The following is a 19420-nucleotide window of genomic DNA, read 5'->3' as shown; positions in this document are numbered from 1 at the left end:
AAAGATTAACAACCATATTCATCTTCACCATAGGCTTCCACTCAAATAAGGACAAGAAAACCAATCTATACATCATCCATATCTGCATCACACTATCAAACACCAAAATCTCAACCATCCAATCAGCATGCTCACTCCCAAGAACAAACTAAACATAATTATTCAACAACAAACCCTCATCCACATCAACATCTAGTGAATCTACATTAGCAACAACAAACTCCATATCAGAAGAAAAATGTAGATCTCTAGGAACACATGCCAAACTCACAACACTAACAAGATGAAGAAGATGCTCTATAATACATAACTCACCATCAATAGCAACCAGATCATCCACGACCAAGTGCTCTATGATTTACTTGTCAAATTCAACCAACTGATCATGAGAACCAACCTTTATTCTAGCATCAACAAGATTAGGAATATCTTCAGCAACAACCTCCAGCTACTCTACAGGTTCTATATCCAGCTCCACAAAATGATCAACAAAACTAACCTCTTCCACCTTGACCTTGTTATGTCATCTTCTCTCACAAACAAATCTCTTAACTAGCCAAACAACTCTCTTCTAGATCGATAGACTCTAGCTCCATAAATATCCATGAAATTCCTTCCTCACTTCATCCTTAACTTGATTAGCCAAGCTAGCTTCAAACCAAAGAGACATCTTAGAAAACCTCCTCTCCACCACATCATAGAGATTCACAATCATCTCAAGGTCCAATCCTCTCATAGCCATCTCCCAAGATCTTTGTAAATCCTCTACAACAAATCCTTATGCTCCTTGTGACAAAACCAAATTTTTTTCAAGCTAGATCACAACCTACCACCTCACATGAATAATTAGGAATCACATCATAAGTCCAAGATCATAGATCTATAATCTACAAACTCTCTGTGAGCATGCCTCAACAAGATCAATCTTCCATCTTCTTCCATCTTTGCATCCATCGATCCATCTGTAAGCCCTCTACAATTGCAAGTTAGAACCATGATCTTCCACCTCACAACCAAGAGATCTAGGATTCTAGAAAAAAAATCTACCACTAAATCAAGATCAACTTAGATCTACTCCTCCAACCCAAGTACTGGTGCAAACTACCTCAACTTTGATGATCTGTCTACACACTCAAGAAAAAACTTCTCTTTGATACCACTTTACATAGTGCAAGGTGGGAGTATTCCCAAAGGAGATGTCCTAGCCCCTAGATATACAACCACATAGCAGAAACACAATACCAAGAAATAACAAAGCAAGATCTGATACTGAATTACAATAATAAATTCATAAAAAATAATTGATTACATGCAATGTGTCAAGCTATAAGGCCTTCCTAGTTATGGCCAAATACAAAGCAAGTAATAGTTCTACAAGATCCCTATAGATCCAATTCAAACACTAGTTAGTATAGATCCACACTCTGATAGAAACCCTCAAGGAAGTTCTCAATTTGTGCTCGCAAGCCCCCCAAGAAATCGCCTTGTTTGACAAGCCTTAACTACTAGCTCTCTTCAAAAATTCGCTCTTCTAGCTTCTACACTTCTCCATGATGGATGAATAATGACTAAATACTTCCCCACAAGCCCTAGTTATACCAATATAAGCCACAAGTTAGCCCAAAACACAAATTAAATACAAATACATAAATTAAATGCCACAAATCAGCCTACAACAACAATTAAATGCCCAAAATTGATATCTAAAATTTTTTTTGATATCTCCTAGCTCCAATGGAATTAGAACTCATAGTTCCAACCATAGATAGTACTCTAGGCCCTCTTCAATTATTGAAATTTTCATCCTCTGATTTATTGTGTAAAATTAGTTATACAACATACAAGAGGCACCAAATTCCTAAGCAAGGCCAAGCAACCAAAGACCACGTTGAGCAACCAAAGACCATGTCGAGTTCCCAAACCATGTCAAGTTCCCAAACCGTGTCAAGTTCCCAAACCGTGTCAAGCTCCTAGGACCATACTAAGTCCCATAGACCATGCTAAGCTTCCAAATTATGCCAAGTCCCATAGACCATGCTGAGCTTCCAGACCATGCTGAGCTCCAAAGACCATGCCAAGTCCCATAGACCATGTCAAGCTCCATAGACCATTTCAAGCTCCAAGACCATGCTGAGCTCCAAAGACCATGTCAAGCTCCATAGACCATGATGATCTCCTAGAGTATGCTAAGCACCAATCCTTCTTTGATCGAGTACTAGTTCACATACCCTCCAAAGCAACTATCAAGCCTCCTCCCATGAACTCCAAAGTAGTCACCAAGAAAACCCAAGATGCTCCTGCATCATAAAGGTGTTTTACACACCTTGCATTTAGATTTCAAGAGAATAAAGTAATTTGAGAAATTTTCAAAGAAATGTTAATGCAATTTAGAGTAGACATAAAGTGAAAGTTTGATTGAGTGAAGATTTAAAGTTGTGTAAAGTTGTTCAAAGGATAAAGTTTTAAAATCCTAACAAGGAAATGTGGTATCTTCATCATCCACAACAATTATTCAAAGATTAGAGGTAAGTAACATTCAATTAGTGAAGAATGATTCTTTTCCTCCACCAAAATTTCAAGCTATTCTTAATATTTCTATGAAAGACAATCCAATGGTTGTATTATCATTAATACTACCTAAATTAATTATGATCCATGATGTATGGAGTTGTTACATGTGTAAAATTGGAGAAGTTGATGATTATGAGATTTGTGAGGCATATGAGAAATTATGTAAAGAAGGTGTATTAAAAATGAATTCAAAATTGTTGTGAGAAAAGGGTTAGCTTGTGTCCTAGATTATCCAAGGAATTTCAAAATTGAATGGATTAAGGAAGTGCTAAGTAGAACCCATAATATGAAGTGGCTAAAAAATGGAACTATTGAGATAACAAAGAAAATAATTCACAAGGTTACTGTGTATCCAACATTGGATAAAAAGAAGACTATGTATTATTTGAGCCAATAAGAAATTAAGGCTAACACAAAAGCCAAATGGAATGGATGAGAGATGTCCATCTCTACTATCACAGATCTAGTCATTGAGTTTGTAGTGAGAGAAATTTCTCACAAAATTTATTAGTCAAGTAGACTAAATAGTGTTCCATGTATGGTAGTCGACCAAGTATGGAAGACTATTATGAAGGATCATGAATATGATCATGCTAAGTTGAAAATGTCACAATTGAAAGAGAACTTGACATCAATCAAGAAGGCAAAAAATTCAATGTGTAAGTTTGGATCATTGATTATGTACATTTTTTTTATGTTTAGAATTATTTTCCTACTATTGGTAATATTGTTTGGGAGCAAGGAAAACCTATCACACAATAAATTAGTGAATACATAACTCAATTGAGATTTTATTTTATTTTCAATTATAATTTTATGGATATGTATTTTGAGGAGTTCAAACAAAAGATGAGAAAAATAATGAGGATCCCATTAGAATTTTTGATAAAAAATTATAATGATGTATGATTTCTAGTAGATATAGGTAATATATTTGTTTAGGTAGCTAAGTCTATAAAATAATGGCTTAAAATATTTTATTATTAAGTTGATAGTGACAATATGAGTGAAAATATTGATGCTTTACTTAAAGAAAAAAAATGGTGGAGAAGCAGATCCCTTTGGGAAATATGAAGAAGCTAAGACAACAATCACATTCAACATCAAAATAGCTTCAAAAGAGAAGAAGAGAAAGGAAAATTATTGAAGACCAAGAAGAAAAGATAGGTAACCAAAGCAAAGGAAATGAACCATAAAAGATTACGAAAGGTCTTGGTGAAGATAAAGATAAAGTTAGTGGTAATGAGGAAGAGGAAGAAGGAGAAGGAGATTAGGATAAAGTTCTAGTAGTGGTCACTCCACAGAAGAAGAAGGCTAAAAATATGAAAATCACAAAGTCTAAAGAAAAGGAGGTTACAAACAAGTCATCATTGGCACCCATCTCTCCTCTTGTACCCAAAAATTAAAGAACCAAGGTGGTGGAAACTAGTGTCAAGCCATCTAAAAAGAAAAGGGTAGTTAAGATCAATGAAGTATATGTTGATATTAGAAGCTCTACATGAATATCAAGTTTTAGATTTGTAAAATATGATACAATGAATAACAATGACAAATCAAAAGTATAAGAGGCCATGATAGATATGATGGCTAACAATAGATGGGCTCCTACTTAATTGGAAAACAAGATCGCAATTGACTTGTATAGTAGGCTAGACAAGAGATGGCAATGGGAAAAGAAACAAATAAGAGAAGGCAATTTTGCCAAAATTATGCCTAAGTATTCAAAGTGTCAGAAAGAAACATTTTTTGAGAAGTAAAGGAACTAATTTTTTCCTAAGTTTAGAACTTTTATGATTCTTTAGAATAAGATTGAAGATGTAGTACAAAAAAATGAACTATTGTGGAAAAGAATTTTTGGCTTAACCACTAAAGGAGTAGAATAGGAAAAAATTTGTATAAAATGACCATTGAAGATGATGACAATGATGTAGAAAGATTAGGTGTGTTGAGCCCAAAAGGAACCATTTCTTCTATACATGCCACCACACATGACACCGCAGTTGATGAGTAAAAAAATTCCTTAGATGATAAAGGAGAAAAGCAAGAGACAAAGGAATGAGTTAAAGAAGCTAGTATAAAAACTTCTACCACAAGTCAAGAATGAAAAAATGTTTCAGGACCTAAAATTGAGGGAAATAAGGAAATAGATAAAGGGAAGAAAAATATAGTATTGAGTACTAAATTTTTTATTTGAAGCATTGAAATTTAGGCAAGAATAAGTGGTGACACCCCATCACCTACTCCTATGAAAGTAGTGTCTAGCAATAGTACTTAGATTCCAAGTAAAGGAAAAGAAATAAAGGATAAGTCTCCATTTATTAATGTTAGTCTAGATGAATTAATTGATATGACAAAATGGGATCTAACAAATCTAACTTTTGAACTAACTATCATTGTACAAGATATTTTTGCAAAGAGGAAGAAGCAAGAAGAAATGAAAAGAGAATATTAACAGAAACAACTATTGCATGATATAAAAGACATATTTATTAATTCTTTTGATGTACAGAATATTGATGGCCAGGCCACTATCATTTCCCATCTAGAAAAAACATGTTGAACAAATAAATATTGGAGATATTGAAGCAAATGAGAAAATAATGGCATAGTTAGCAAAGAAAATTGAGAATAATATTATAGAGAAAATCTCTATAGACATTGCAGAGTGAAAGGTAGAATTAAAAATATGCGTACAAAATATAGAAGAGCTTGTACACAAGATTCAACATTTGTACAATATCTTATGTGATGTGCCAATATTTTCCAGTGATTTTTAGGCAAACATACAATGGATTTAGGTTGAAATGAAACAATCAGGTAGCTCAATCTCACATTCAACATAATCCAACATAATGCATTGCAATAAACTGATGTTTGCAGAAGGAAAATTAGTTGAATTACAAATAGCTAATAGTAGCATGTGGTCCAAACTTATCCCTATCCAAACAATGTTGATACCTCATCTGGAAGTTATGCAACAATAGTTGAATTAAGAAAAGTATCTAATCAAAATAGATCATAATCTTTCAATTTTTGAAAGTTTAGTTAACTTAAGAGAAAAATTGGAACAACATATTCATGTCTTGGAGTCAAATAGAACCTCATGGGATCACTTTCTTTCCATGATCAACCAAATATAAAAACCACTCACTGATAAATATGATTTGATTCCACCCACTTAACCCGAGAAACCACCATAAGTGATAAAAAAAAGGGGGAATGTAATACTGATGATTACATTCAAAATGAAAAAATGATGAGATTAGGGAGTATACACAAGATTCAAAGTTCAAAAGATAGTCATGGTATGACAAAGATATAATCAAACTACTTAGAGTCATGTACTGTATGTAATGTTATATTTTTTAGCTGGCAAAAAAACTAACATTCTATAAGAACTAAGTTATAGGCTTCGGAGGAATACTCTTATTCTTTTAGTGTAACTATGTAATCATGAGAAAGTTTTTTTTCCACTAATGTCAAAGGGGGAGATTACTGGTATCTCTAGATATTGTTGTCTATTAGTGTCAAACACTTAGTCATATATAAGGTAGAATTAGTCAGTCATCATTGTGATTGAGCTACTCTCTATAGGTTTAATCATATAAAGACTTGAAAATAAAAATTTATATGTTCAGTTCCATAGGAATTGAGAAAGTCTTTGCATGCTAAGAATTTTTTGTTTAAGCCAAGTAGAATGTATGTTGAGTAGTCAGTACACATACATACTGAGTTATGAATAAAGAATCAAGTAAGTTGAGACTGGGTTGTAGCAGCAAGAATAGTAATGATCAAATGTTACAAATAGTATGTGTCGAGCAACACAGAGTTGACATTAAAGTTATAAATAATATGAACATTGAGGTAAAACATTTCAATCTAACATAGATGTGACATTTAATATTTTTAGAGGTTGTTATAGATATTTTTACACATTTATGATGTGGTCCATTGATCGTTATAAGTGGTCAACAACCAATCAAAGGAAAAGGCAAGAGTCTAGAAAACTCTTTTCATTTCTTTAAATAGGAAGATCAAAAACCTATTTTTAAGAAGTGACATAGATACATAGATGAATGTGATCACAAAGAGAGATCTTGGGTGGAAGTGTAAACATTATAGAAGAAGCAAGGGAGTTGATTTTTGGATATTAAATGTAAGAGAGAAGTTGTGAAGAATAGGGTTAATGACCTTATGAAGTAGTGAAGGACATATTATAGATATATTAAATTGAAGATCATATCAGAGAATTGAAGAGAGGAGGTATGTAATCATTAGTAGAGTGAAAACTAAAGGATTAGGTACTGAATTTTAACTACATCAAGGATAATCTCTTAATAGAGTGGTTTTAATAGACCTTTGTAAATCTCATAACTGAGTCCTTAGTTTATTGTAAGTGTAAAATCCTCTCACAAGGTAAGACCTAATATTCTTAACATCCTTTATTAGGGAAACCCCCTAATAGTAGAGATCATCATAAGTGATCAAAATTGTAACCCTAATAGGTTAACTTTATTAATGCAATAGTGAAGATTTGTGGGTGTCATCCCCACCCTAGTTTTACCTTCACTTTGGAGGGTTTTTGGGTAACCAAACCTTTGTGTTATGTGTTTAAATTTCATGCATGTGATTTATAGTTAGATATACTTGTTACATCATTTGAGTTTACAAGTTATGTTATGCATGAACTAGATATGAGATGGAAAATATGGCGAATACAGTAAAGTTGTTTTAAGGGTATAAAAGTTTTACAAATCTTGATACATCCCCCTCATAGTATCTTAGTTTCCCAATTAACCTCCCAAAAAATGTTATGTAATAAAAGATGATAAAATAGGAGAATAGAATGATTTAATAAAATATGAAAATGTAGTGAATGTAATGAAAGATGATAGAATAGGAAAACGAAATGAAATGTAATGATATGAAAGATTACAAAATAGGAAAATGCAATGAAATATAAGGATATGTAATGCAATATGATAATGAAAGTTTGAATGATTGCATAAATGAAAACATCAATACTGATGAAAATATTTGGATGATAGGAAAGAGTAACCCAAACTTGAGAGATTTAAAGGCCACAGAATAGTTCATGAAATAACTATATGTAGGAAAAAGAATGAACAATGTGATGTAGTGGATGAATGAAGTGAAACTAAATGTAATGACATGTCAATGAAAAATAAATTCTATGATACTCAATCAACAAAAAATCATTGTGATGGTGTCTATATGTGTGAATTTTTTTATGCTATATTTGTTTTTTGTTTTTTTTTTTCAGTTTTGAGTGCCAATTAATTAGGTGATTTTGAGTGATAGCCCTCATTTTACACCAGCATTTGGATTATCTTGAGTGACCCATCATGAAATGCAATATATATGAATGCAACTAATTATCACTATTTTGTAAAGAGATTCATGTTAAATATCATCATTGAGCACCTAACAAAAAGGATAGAGTACAATCACCACTAGTTACAACCATAGAAATATGAATACTTTATCATTATGATCATTGGAAAAAAATATCATACATGAAAAGTATGCTAACTAGCAAATAGAAATTTTCCACAATAAAGCATAGAGAGAATTATGGTACAAACACAAATAGATAGATATTAGAATAGGGACCTCACCTTGGATTTCATGTAAAACTGGTCAAGGTACATGTGGCCATCTACTTAGGAGGAGGCTCTTATAAATGGACACCAACATTACATGAAATTATATGATCATTGGAGAAAAACAACATAAACAAAAACTAAATAGAATGACATTGTTTCATCTTGACTCCTCTAGTCATTTAAATCATCGAGTTACTAGAAACACGTGACAATAAAAATGGCAATATTCTTAGTTCTCCATGTCAGGACTTGTATGTGAAAGTATAAATTATGTTTCATCTCTATGGATTAAAGTCATTACATGATTCATGTAATTAGTCATTGAGTGTAATAGTATTGATTATGTATAAAGGTTGTATAAATAGGGCCATAGTTTGAGGCCTTGGAAGATGTGTGGTTTTGGTTGTCAAGTGATTAGGCACACTATCACATAGTAATGTCAGAGTTTAGTTTTAATCATACCTAGTTCTCGTGTGGCTAGTCACATGAATTGAATGTGTGGTTGGATGTAAAAAGTGTAATGTCTATTGAGTTTTGGCCATAAATAGATGAGTATGAGCATGAGAAAAAAAGCATAGAAATTTTGAAGCATTATATCTATCTTTATTCAAATCTATGAAGATGTGAAAGGAGTGGAAGACTTTGATCATGGTCAGCTCACTAGACCAGTCACAAAAATAGGTGGATACAAGAGATATAGGTCAAGGAGGATGGGTGAGGCAAGAGTGAAGGGAAAATAATTCTTGTTGGATGTCGAGTGAGTTGGTCAACTGAGCACTAGGCACCAGACTATGAGAATGTCAGGTTGAGTGAGATGGGGGTTGTGTAGAAGCATCCTGGGGTCTCAAAATCCAAGGTGAAAGAACATCCCTTATCAACTATGTTATTGTTGTTAGGGAGTGTAACACACTTTACACTTCAAGATGATTGGGTTGTTGATTATATGATGCAAGGTGGAAGGGAGTTAACTAGGGGTGACAGAAATCATCCAAGAGCCATTTGCATGTAAGGGGAGGATCAAATCTCCTAGGTTCAATAGAGAAAAAGTGTAGATGAAGAATGATAATTTTAGTAGAGGCAAGATGACTAGTGTGATGAGTTATTTAATTATCCTTGGGAGGCCTATACAAGGGTTATTGAGTGGGAAGATGGGATCAAAGGGTATGCCAAAGATAGAGCTTAAGCATGAAAATGAGGCACAATCAAGGAATAGAGTGGACAAATTATGAAAAGAATTTATCAAAGAGAGAGTTTGAGTGGAGAATGCAGAAAAAGAAGTCATATTTTTTGGGTTTAATAGACAAAGCATGTGTGGATGGGGCACAAATAGAAGTGAGATGCGTAGAAGTGGTGTTGAATAAAGAACATGCATGGGTACAAGCATTAAATGTTAAGCTGCAAGTGGAAATATCACGGGTTGAAGGAAATAAGGTGGGGGTTCATCTTAAGCAAGCATGGGTGAAAGGATTGCGATATGCATTAAGGATGGTGTGGACAAGTTTGGAGAGAGGACAAAACAAGCTAGTGCTACTAAAAGAGCACTCAAACTTTTTTAAGGATGAAATGTCAAAAACTAACATGGTGTTGATGCAGTTGCAAAAGAAGTTGGTGACAAGCAAAGAAAGTTGAAGTAGTATCAATAATGGTTGGGTCAAGCTAAAGCTAATGTGGAGTGTTGGAAGATGGTGGAAAAATAGATGCAACAAAAGCATGATGTGTCCCAAAAAAATTGGTGGCCAATGTGATCATGGATATGTAAATGCTGCTAGAGTACATCAGGAAGCCATGTATTACATGGAGTTACACTATCAATCAATCCCAATGTAGTATCAATAAGAGACATAATTTGTGGATAAGAAATTTACCCAATTGCTGAATGCTCAACTACATAGTGGTAAGTTCTTTATACCAATGAATTTTTTTTGGGTGAGGTGAGGATCGACACCTAGAGCTTCATGTTCTAGGATAAAACTAAGGGGGAATTCCCCTAGTTGACAATCCAACCATACCACCTCCTCAAGGAAGGCCATAGTGAGGTTCTTGCTAGGTTTGTGTTGTTGTAATTACACCATGGCTACTTCATAAATAAGAAGTCTTTATTTACTAAGAAAGAAAAATAGAATATTGTGTACTTTGTGTGCTGATGTATGACATTTGGAACAAAATGATGGTAGAAGTGTCTGTGTCTTTTTTTTTATTTTAAGAATTTTAGAGTTTTAAAAATATTTTTGTTAGATTTTTTTTTTTTTTTGGATTTTTTTAAAGTTTTTTTTTGGATATTTTGGTAAGAGTTTTTTATTTATTTCATATTTTTCTAAGATTTTTTTTCTTTTTATGATATTGTGGTAAGAGCTTTTATATTTCATTGAGAGGTTTTTATTTGTTTTTAATATTTTGTTAATATTTTTTTTTTTTTTTGAGACTTTGTTGGGTGTTTTTTTTTTTGATATTTTTCAAGATTAATGAACAAGAAATTAAAATGAAAGCTATCAAAATTGACAAGTAGGTTTAGACATTGGATATATAGAGGGAGATTGACTTTCACTTATGCATTGTAACCTATTATTGCCAAGAGTTGAATTGAATTCCAAAAAGAAAAAGAGTTTGAATTGGACTTTGAATGAAAGATGTGTGTGAACTTATGTGACCTTTAGAAGTATTGGCTGATATACATTGATAATGGTCATAACCAATAAGGCAAGGCCTTGCGAGGCCAAGATGATGGGTGTACTGAGTTGGAAGAGAACAAATTGCTAACTCATGAATTGTAGGTAGAGGTTGATTGAGAAATTTTATATATATTGATAGCTAGTGCAAGCAAGTTAGAGTCAAAATCAAGATTAATGGTCCTCCCCTTGCTAGATAGGTAAAATTAGTGTGTCCTCTCTAGGTGTAGGAAAAGACGAATATTTTGGAGCTCATAAAGAAAGTAATTTTGGCCTTAAAAAGATGCATACAAACCCAAAAAGGTAATGGAGGCCCAAAATAGGTGAATGAGCATTGAAAAAAGTGTTTGGGCCTTTAAAAGTCTCTAAAATGCCTAAAAATGCATTTTTTCCTTTAAAAAGGTGATCTGGAGGGCTTTGAAATGTAATTTGGCATTGGAAAAGGTGCTTTGGACCTAAAAAGGCACTATGATGCCCAAAAAGGGTGCTGGAGCTTGAAAATGTGCTTTAGCCTTGAAGAGGCACTTAAGGGCCTAAAAATTCATGTTCTAGAAAGGTCAGGGTTGTTGTTGCATCAAAAGAGTGACGTGTTAATGCCTGATACAATCAATAGTCTTATAGAACCACATGAAGTGTTTAAGTTGTATTGTGAACCCTATGAGGGATGTTGGCCCACTATCAGTAAAGGCTTGTCCGTAGTGAGAAAAAATTAATCCAACCATGTAGGGTAATGTTTACTTATTCTAAGGGCATGCTAGATCCAGGAGTCAAGGATTTGACTCTCTTGGAGTTCTTCTTCTTGTTTTACTTCCTTTGATTGGGAAGTAGGCCAGTCTTATTGGTTTCTAGTAGTATTATTAAATGTATGCAAAAATGTAGCCTATTTCCATGGTGATGAAAGAGTGTGATGTATCTCTATGGAAATCTAAGTGGTACCTAATTTTCTAAAGCTTAGAAATATGTTTAAAGGCCAAAAGGTGGGTATTTTGGTCATGAGACCTATCAAGATAGAATTAAGAGAATTGTTGGACAAATTGAGGCCTTTGCAACATAAATGATCTTGAAATCCTTCTTTATTTATATTAGTGAAGAGATAATTGGTGATACTGGTGTTAGGCACCTCCTTACCATGATCCTTCTGGTGTCAAATTTTCCTGAGCCTAGAAGCATGTTTCAAGACATAACAATGTTGCTTCTTAATATCAAGGTTGGCAGGGAGGCTATTGACATCTTTGTTTTTTATTAGATAAAAAAGTTTCACAAGGACCCTAAAACCCAAGAGTTAAAACATAAACATGGCTGATAATAAGCATTAAAAGCCCATCCAAAAAAGAACAAGTCTAAAGGCTGATAAAAAGCACTAGGCCCAACTAAACAACAAAGGCCATAGGAAAGGCCACACTATTTTTTTAAAAAATGAAATAGGAAAAAGCTAGGACAAAAAGCCAGACAAAAAAGGAATAGCTGGAAACAAAAGGATAGAAAAGAGCTAATCCTCATTCTTTCTTTCTAGCTCTTACATGACCTAGGTACCCTCGTAGGCCATCTAGTTCTCCTTAGCCTCTTGCTATTGAGTCCTATGTACATCCTATTCTAGACAAGTGTAAGTGATACCTATGGTAATTTCATCATTAGATCTAGATTTTCCCCTATCTTTTCCTTCCTCATAACCCAACATTCCTCTATCTTTAAGCAAACCAATTAAAGACAAGATATTGTCATTTATCGAGTTGAGCAGTGAGATCATCTAGTTTGACAGATTGTGATTGTAATTTTTGAAGTTGAGAATCCTCCTTTCTACCAAGCTAATACTTTCATCCTAGGCTTTCCCTTTCTCGAGACCCATCAAATTCCTAGCTCCTTCCATTTGACCCACCTTCTCCTTAACCTCCTCCAGCTCATGAAAAGCCACTTGATTGACCTAAAATTATCAATCAGGTTGTTGTGGGCATTGTTTAAAAGGTTCATCCCAGTTTCCCTAGCTTTATTAGAGATTTCCACAATCACAGGGTCAATTAGCTCATCAAGCCATGGCTCCTGCTAGTTCTCCACCAAAATCTAGGGATTCATTGCCTCTATGAAAATACCCATTTTTGTTGTCCTCACATTAAAATTCCTCTAGGCTTTCCTCCTATCTTTGACCAACACTTCCCCCCATCTCTAATACTATCCTTTTTCTACTCATCTAGTTGGACTTGAGGATGGACAAGGGAGAGAGGCAACAAAGACATATCCAATTCTTGTTGCATCCTCTCATCCTCCAATCCCACCTACTTGTATTTCTTCCCACCCTAGTCTTCATTTTTATCCTCCTGCTTCTCCTTATCCTCATCTTTAGTCTTCATGTCCTCCTCTTCATCACTATAGTCCTTCTCCTTATTCCTAGGCATCTTCTGACCATGACCCCTAGGGCTTTTTCGACTAGGGGTAATGGGAGAGGGTTGCTTCTTATCATGAGGCATAAATTTTTTACCAGAGGAAGTTAACCCCCATTCCTTAGAGCTAATACTCTGTATATCATCTAAGTCAGAGGAGTAGCTTGAGCTACAATTTTCCTCTTTCCCATCCTGAGAGGGGATGTTACTTATCGTCTAAGCCTTAAAGTTCTCATAGATAAGCAATAACAACCCCTCATGAAAAGTGGGGTTAATAGTGGGCTTCTTTTTGAAGCTAGACACTACCTTTCTCATAGAAGTCAACAAATAGAAAGGAAATGAAACTTTACTATCATGCCAAAAAAATTCAAAAGAACAAAATGGTGGGTGCAAACACGATCAAACCTAGGGTCAAGAGTAATGTACTCAATGATGGCATGTAGAACATACCTCCATAGTTTCATTATGGAATTTGGATCATAGAATGTATCACTCTTTTTTAGAGCATTCAACTCCTTAGTGTTCTTCATAAAGTCCTTCACCGCATTGGCTGAGAGCTTTTTGTCCCTAAACAACTTAATACACTCAATCAAAATCTTAGTAACAATTGAAATCACCTCCTTTGTTATCAGAAATGAAACACCATTCACCCTGACTCTACCATCCTTCCACGAGATGACCATGGTGTTGGTCACTTCTTGATCAAAACCATGTAGCTTCATGATATATCTTGCAATCCCACCCTATTCTAGGTTCTCCCACACTTTGTCCATAAAAATCACATTTGGTCCCAAAAATCTATTTTAGTCTCCATAAATACCTAGTTGGTCCCAAAATCCATTTTACCCTCTATAAAAATCCATTTTACCCTCCATAAATATCCAAGTGGTCCTAGGACCCTTTTCACTACTCAAACACCCACTGTGCTATCCAAAAAACCTCCCATCCATTCACTACCCATATATTTCATTTAAACAATACATGATGCACACATGAGGCTAGCATGCATGCCACTATTTAGGTACCAACTTGGTTCCAAAATTTTAAAAAATGCAACACAAAATAAACAAACTATATCGACCAATATAATTCAAAACAATAAAGAAAATAATATTAAAATAATAATAAAGTTTAAAATGCCAAAAATAAAAAATACTTTGACCTTTTCATTTACATAAATTATTTAACTATATATTTCAATCTAAAGATCCATTGATTTCATGTCAAGCTAGTGTCTGTCTATAATTACCGCTCCTCTGGGATGGGTTTGCATACCTCGACCGGTTTAATATGAAATCAATGGCAAGACCCTATATTGAAATATTTAAATATTTTATGTAACTCATGATTCCTTTCAAAATGTGTATCCACACTATCTTCAAAAAAAATAAAAAAAATGTAAAAGCACCTTATGATCTAGTTGTCCCATCTATTAGTAATAGTTGAAATCACCTCCTCTGTTATCAAAAATGAAACCCCATTCACCCTGACTCTATCGTCCTTCCATGAGTTAACCATGTTGTTGGTCACTTCTTGATCAAAACCATGCACCTTCATGATATATCTTGCAATCCTACCCTATTCCAACTATTGACATCTTTTTTGAGAGATGCAAGGTCAAGAATTTGTTAGATGGGACAACTAGATCATAAGGTGCTTTAAAAATTTTTTTATGTTTTTTGAAGATAGTTTGGATACACATTTTGAAAGGAATCATGAATTACATAAAATATTTCAATATTTCAATATAGGGCCTTGCCATTGATTTCATATAAAACTAGTTGAGGTATGCAAACCCATCCCAAAGGAGTGGTAATTATAGATGGACACTAGCTTGACATGAAATCATTTGATCTTTAGATTGAAATATATAGTTAAATAATTTATGCAAATGAAAGGATCAAATTATTTTTTATTTTTGGCATTTTTTACTTTATTATTTTTTTATTATTATTTTCTTTATTGTTTTGAATTATATTGGTCGATATAGTTTCTTTATTTTGTGTTGCATTTTTTAAAGTTTTGGAACCAAGTTGGTACCTAAATAGTGGCATGCAAGCTAGCCTCATGTGCTCATCATGTATTGTTTAAATGAAATAGATGGGTAGTGAATGGATGGGAGGTTTTTTGGATAGCAAAGTGGATGTTTGAGTAGTGAAAAGGGTCTTACAACCACTTGGGTATTTATGGAGGGTAAAATGGATTTTAGAGAGGGTAAAATGAAATTTTGGGACCAACTAGGTATTTATGGAGGCTAAAATAGATTTTTGGGACCAAATGTGATTTTTATGGAGGGTGAAATAGATTTTTTGGACCAACTAGGCATTTATGGAGGCCAAAATAGATTTTTGGGACCAAATAGGATTTTTATGGAGTGTAAAATGGATTTTTGGGACCAACTGGGCATTTATGGAGGCTAAAATAGGTTTTTCATAAGGTATTGAGAAAAATCCACATAAACAATGGACATAGAGGAGCCTTGATATGTTTAGAAGTTGAGATGTGCATTGATTTTACTGTAATTCATGTTTATATATCTTAAAACATAATTTGATTTCATATTTCCTTTGAGCCCTAATTATCTCTATTGCTGATATTTCCTCTCCATTGTTGTCCAATGCCAAGCAACAATCAACCCCTAATGTAGAACTTAAATCCAAAAGTATTTCTTAATTAGATATGACCTAATGGATGCATTCATGATGAATATGTTTTATGGAAATGGAATCACTAAGATGTGAAATGTTTTATTTGTACATTTGGACCTTGGATAACAGATTCACCCCCCAAGTTATTCTAAAGAATTCCAACAATTGCTATGTAAATTTTTTGTTGATGATATCATATTTGGAGACAAGGAAGCATTTTGCCAATCATTTTGTAATAAAATGAAGAAGTAATTTGAAATCTCAATGTTTGGTGAGATCAAATTCTTTGTTGGTTTACAAATGTATCAAATGAAGCAAGGTATCTTCATTACTCAATACAAATATATCAAGGATATACTAATTTTGTTTAGAATGGAAGATTCAAGACCAGTCAGTACACCTATGGTTTCTAGACATAAATTATCTAAGAATGATGATTCTACTAATGTGAACCAGACATTATATAGATCAATGATTGGAAAAATATAATATATTATTCACAATAGACCTCATATTTCATTAGTAGTTGGGATAGTTGAAATATTTTCAACTTGATAGAGAAGTGGGATATTGTAGGGCACATAAAGGTAAAAAATAAAAGGAAAAGAGCTTCCCCTCAGCAAGTTGAGCATAAAGAGGAGGAAACTCAAGCACCTAAGAGCCAAGGGGAAGAGAATGTACAAGTCATCCAAACTTAGGATAATCCATTAGTGCCACTACCAGAATAAGGGCAAGAAGCTGAAGAAGAAGCACATAAAGTGTCTCTACCTACCCAAGAGCAAGGATCTCTCCATCATCTCCCAAGAAAAGAAAGATGAAAACTCTAGTTAAAAGGACAAGTACACAAAATGTGATAAGAGAGGTTATTCTTTCTCCATCAGTCCTAGGAGTTATTCTAGAGGAAGAAGAATAGGATGATGAAGATGAAGAGGATAACCTTCCATTCAGTCAAAGGAATCATCTTTCTAGGGCTACTAAGGTAGAATGGAGAAGGAGCTCCACTATAATGTTTCTATCCATTCCTACACAACCTATTCAGGTTACAACTTTGGAGGATGAGTTACACCAATGAATTGATGAGCAAGAGAACCAAAGGGCTAATGTCTTTAAGATGCCATATTTTGATTTCATGGGTCTATAGGCATTGAACTTATAGGAGATCAGATAAGGGATACACTAATAAATCAACCTCCACAAGAGGATTGGAGTCAATTGCTACCTCATCCACAAGGACCTTTAATTTCTCCACCATCATCAAATCAAGATTTATCTTTCTTGCATAAAGGTTTAGTTACTCCTCTCCCTTTAGATAATAAAGAATGGGTACAAGATAAATAGGTAGAAGAGCGACAACAAAGACCCAATTATGAAGTATCAAAGGATGGGAAAATAGATGAGGAACCTTAACAGACTTCCCAAGATACATAGGTGATGATTATGGACTCAACAAACATAGAGATGCCTGATGTAGGTCTCTCACAAAAGGAGAAGACTCTGGAGAGAAGTGATAAAGGAAAGGACTTAGAAGTACAAGCTCCTTCTTCATCTAAGGATAAGTATTTTATGGAAGATACTCTAAGATTGTTGAGAAAAGAGGAGATAATTAGACACAAAAGGTAGCTTTATTGTACTAAGAGGGAATGCGATAATTAGTTAAGGCTCTCAACAAACCTAAGCCACCCATGGGTGATACACAAACATTAGCCTTCGTTATGAGTAATCAAAATTAGGACTTTTTTGCCCCTATTTCTACCCCTCCTTTACATTTAGATATTGAGGAATTGATCCCAAAGGATTATCAAATCATAGAGCTCTTTCTTGAAAAACCCACTATGGATACTACCAAATTGATGGTCACTATGGGAATTAAAGAAGTGCTTAGGCACTTAGAATAGGATGACTCTGAATTGTTAAACCTATAAAAGTAGAATGAACTCCTAAGAGGTTATTTGAATAAAGTAGTTGGGTTGTTGGATCCTAAAAATCTTGAGCAAACCTTAAGTGCGACACTCAATAAGAGGTATAAGGATAATGTACAATTAGATCCATTTTTGAAGGCTTGTCAACAATAGTGGGAAAGTTTTGAAGAAAAAGGTGTGTAGATCATACAAGGAAATCTTAAACTACTACACCACATGAAGAGTAATTTGGATAAGCTAGTTTCTATATTGAACAAGTATTTTGGGTTGATGGATGAGATACATACTTGGGGTAAAGGCCTGTAAGCATTACAATCAATAAAGGTTTAGAGGTACCGAATGTTAATATTTGTATATGTGATGGATGAGTTAGATGATATAGATGATCAGATTGAGAAGATTTTGGATAGAAATAAAGTAATGGAAAAATTACATGCGGATATTCATATGCTCAAGGATCAAGCCCAAGAGCATATTTTGGAAGCAAAGAGACATTACAGAGATGCTTGTCTTGACATTTTTGGAGATGATTCAAGGGATAGAATCATGACTATGCAAGTATTTGTTGAAATTTTTTGAAATAATTTTAAAGAAGCTTCCACCAATGAGTATATTAGACAAGCATTTAAGATCGAAGAGGCATTGTCAGAATTGGATGTGAAATTGGGCGAATTTGCAGAGACTCGCATAGAGGTGGGAAACTATCGACAAAAAGTAAATGATAAATATGATTCTTTAGATTTTCTAGATGCAACTCAAGTGATGGAGATCATAGAGAAATTCAAGAGAAAATATCTAGATATAGCTCTAGTATGAAGGGGAACAAAACCCAAAAGCTAGAATTTTAGTTTTGACACTTAGTAAAATTTTGCATTTTTTGAACCTATCTCTAAAGGTGCTCTTCTCCCAAGGTGTTCAAGGTGCACTTCTTAAAAAGGTGTGGTTCTCCAAAAGGTGTACTTCTCCAAAGGTGCACTAGAAGTTTTTGAAGAAGTTAGAGGTGTGCCGACACTTAACTGCCAGTTCCAAATCTAGAGCGTTCCATGCATCAGAAATGCATTCTGATGGCAATTTAACTACTACAAACATGTAGAGAAGGTTGAGCTTCTATTATTGGCATGTCCAGAGACTCCTACATCATCTAATGGCTTTCTTCTTGGCTTTTTCTTATAATTCCTTTGTTTTAAGACATGTAAAGGCTCATGCACCTAATAAATGATATAAATAAGGGTGGAACCCTGCTTAACACCAATTAGAGAGTTAGTTTGTACATAAATAGATTTGTTTTATTAGTTTAGAAGCATGTATTTGTATGAAGGAATATCTCACTCTCAATACAAATTGAGGAGAAGATTTCCTATAAATTTAGGAATGTAACATCTATTCTAGGCTATTATTTTGATGCAATAGTATATTCTTTTGATGCTCTCATTTGTAGTGTAGTTATTTTTTCCTGATCGAGTTATATTTTGTAAATGTATGTTCATGGAATGTAATGGCGAAATTTTTTTTATTGTGTTATTTTGATTGAGAAATCTTTTAATTATGATGTTTTCCATGTAATTATGAATTTTGTTGACATACTTAGTTGGAGAAGAGATCACCCTATTATTC

The sequence above is a fragment of the Cupressus sempervirens genome, chromosome 1 (genome assembly GCF_028749045.1).
Source record: "Cupressus sempervirens isolate cs-2001-9-10 chromosome 1, ASM2874904v1, whole genome shotgun sequence".
NCBI classification, from domain to species: Eukaryota; Viridiplantae; Streptophyta; class Pinopsida; order Cupressales; family Cupressaceae; genus Cupressus; species Cupressus sempervirens.
This window is presented reverse-complemented; position numbering follows the sequence as displayed.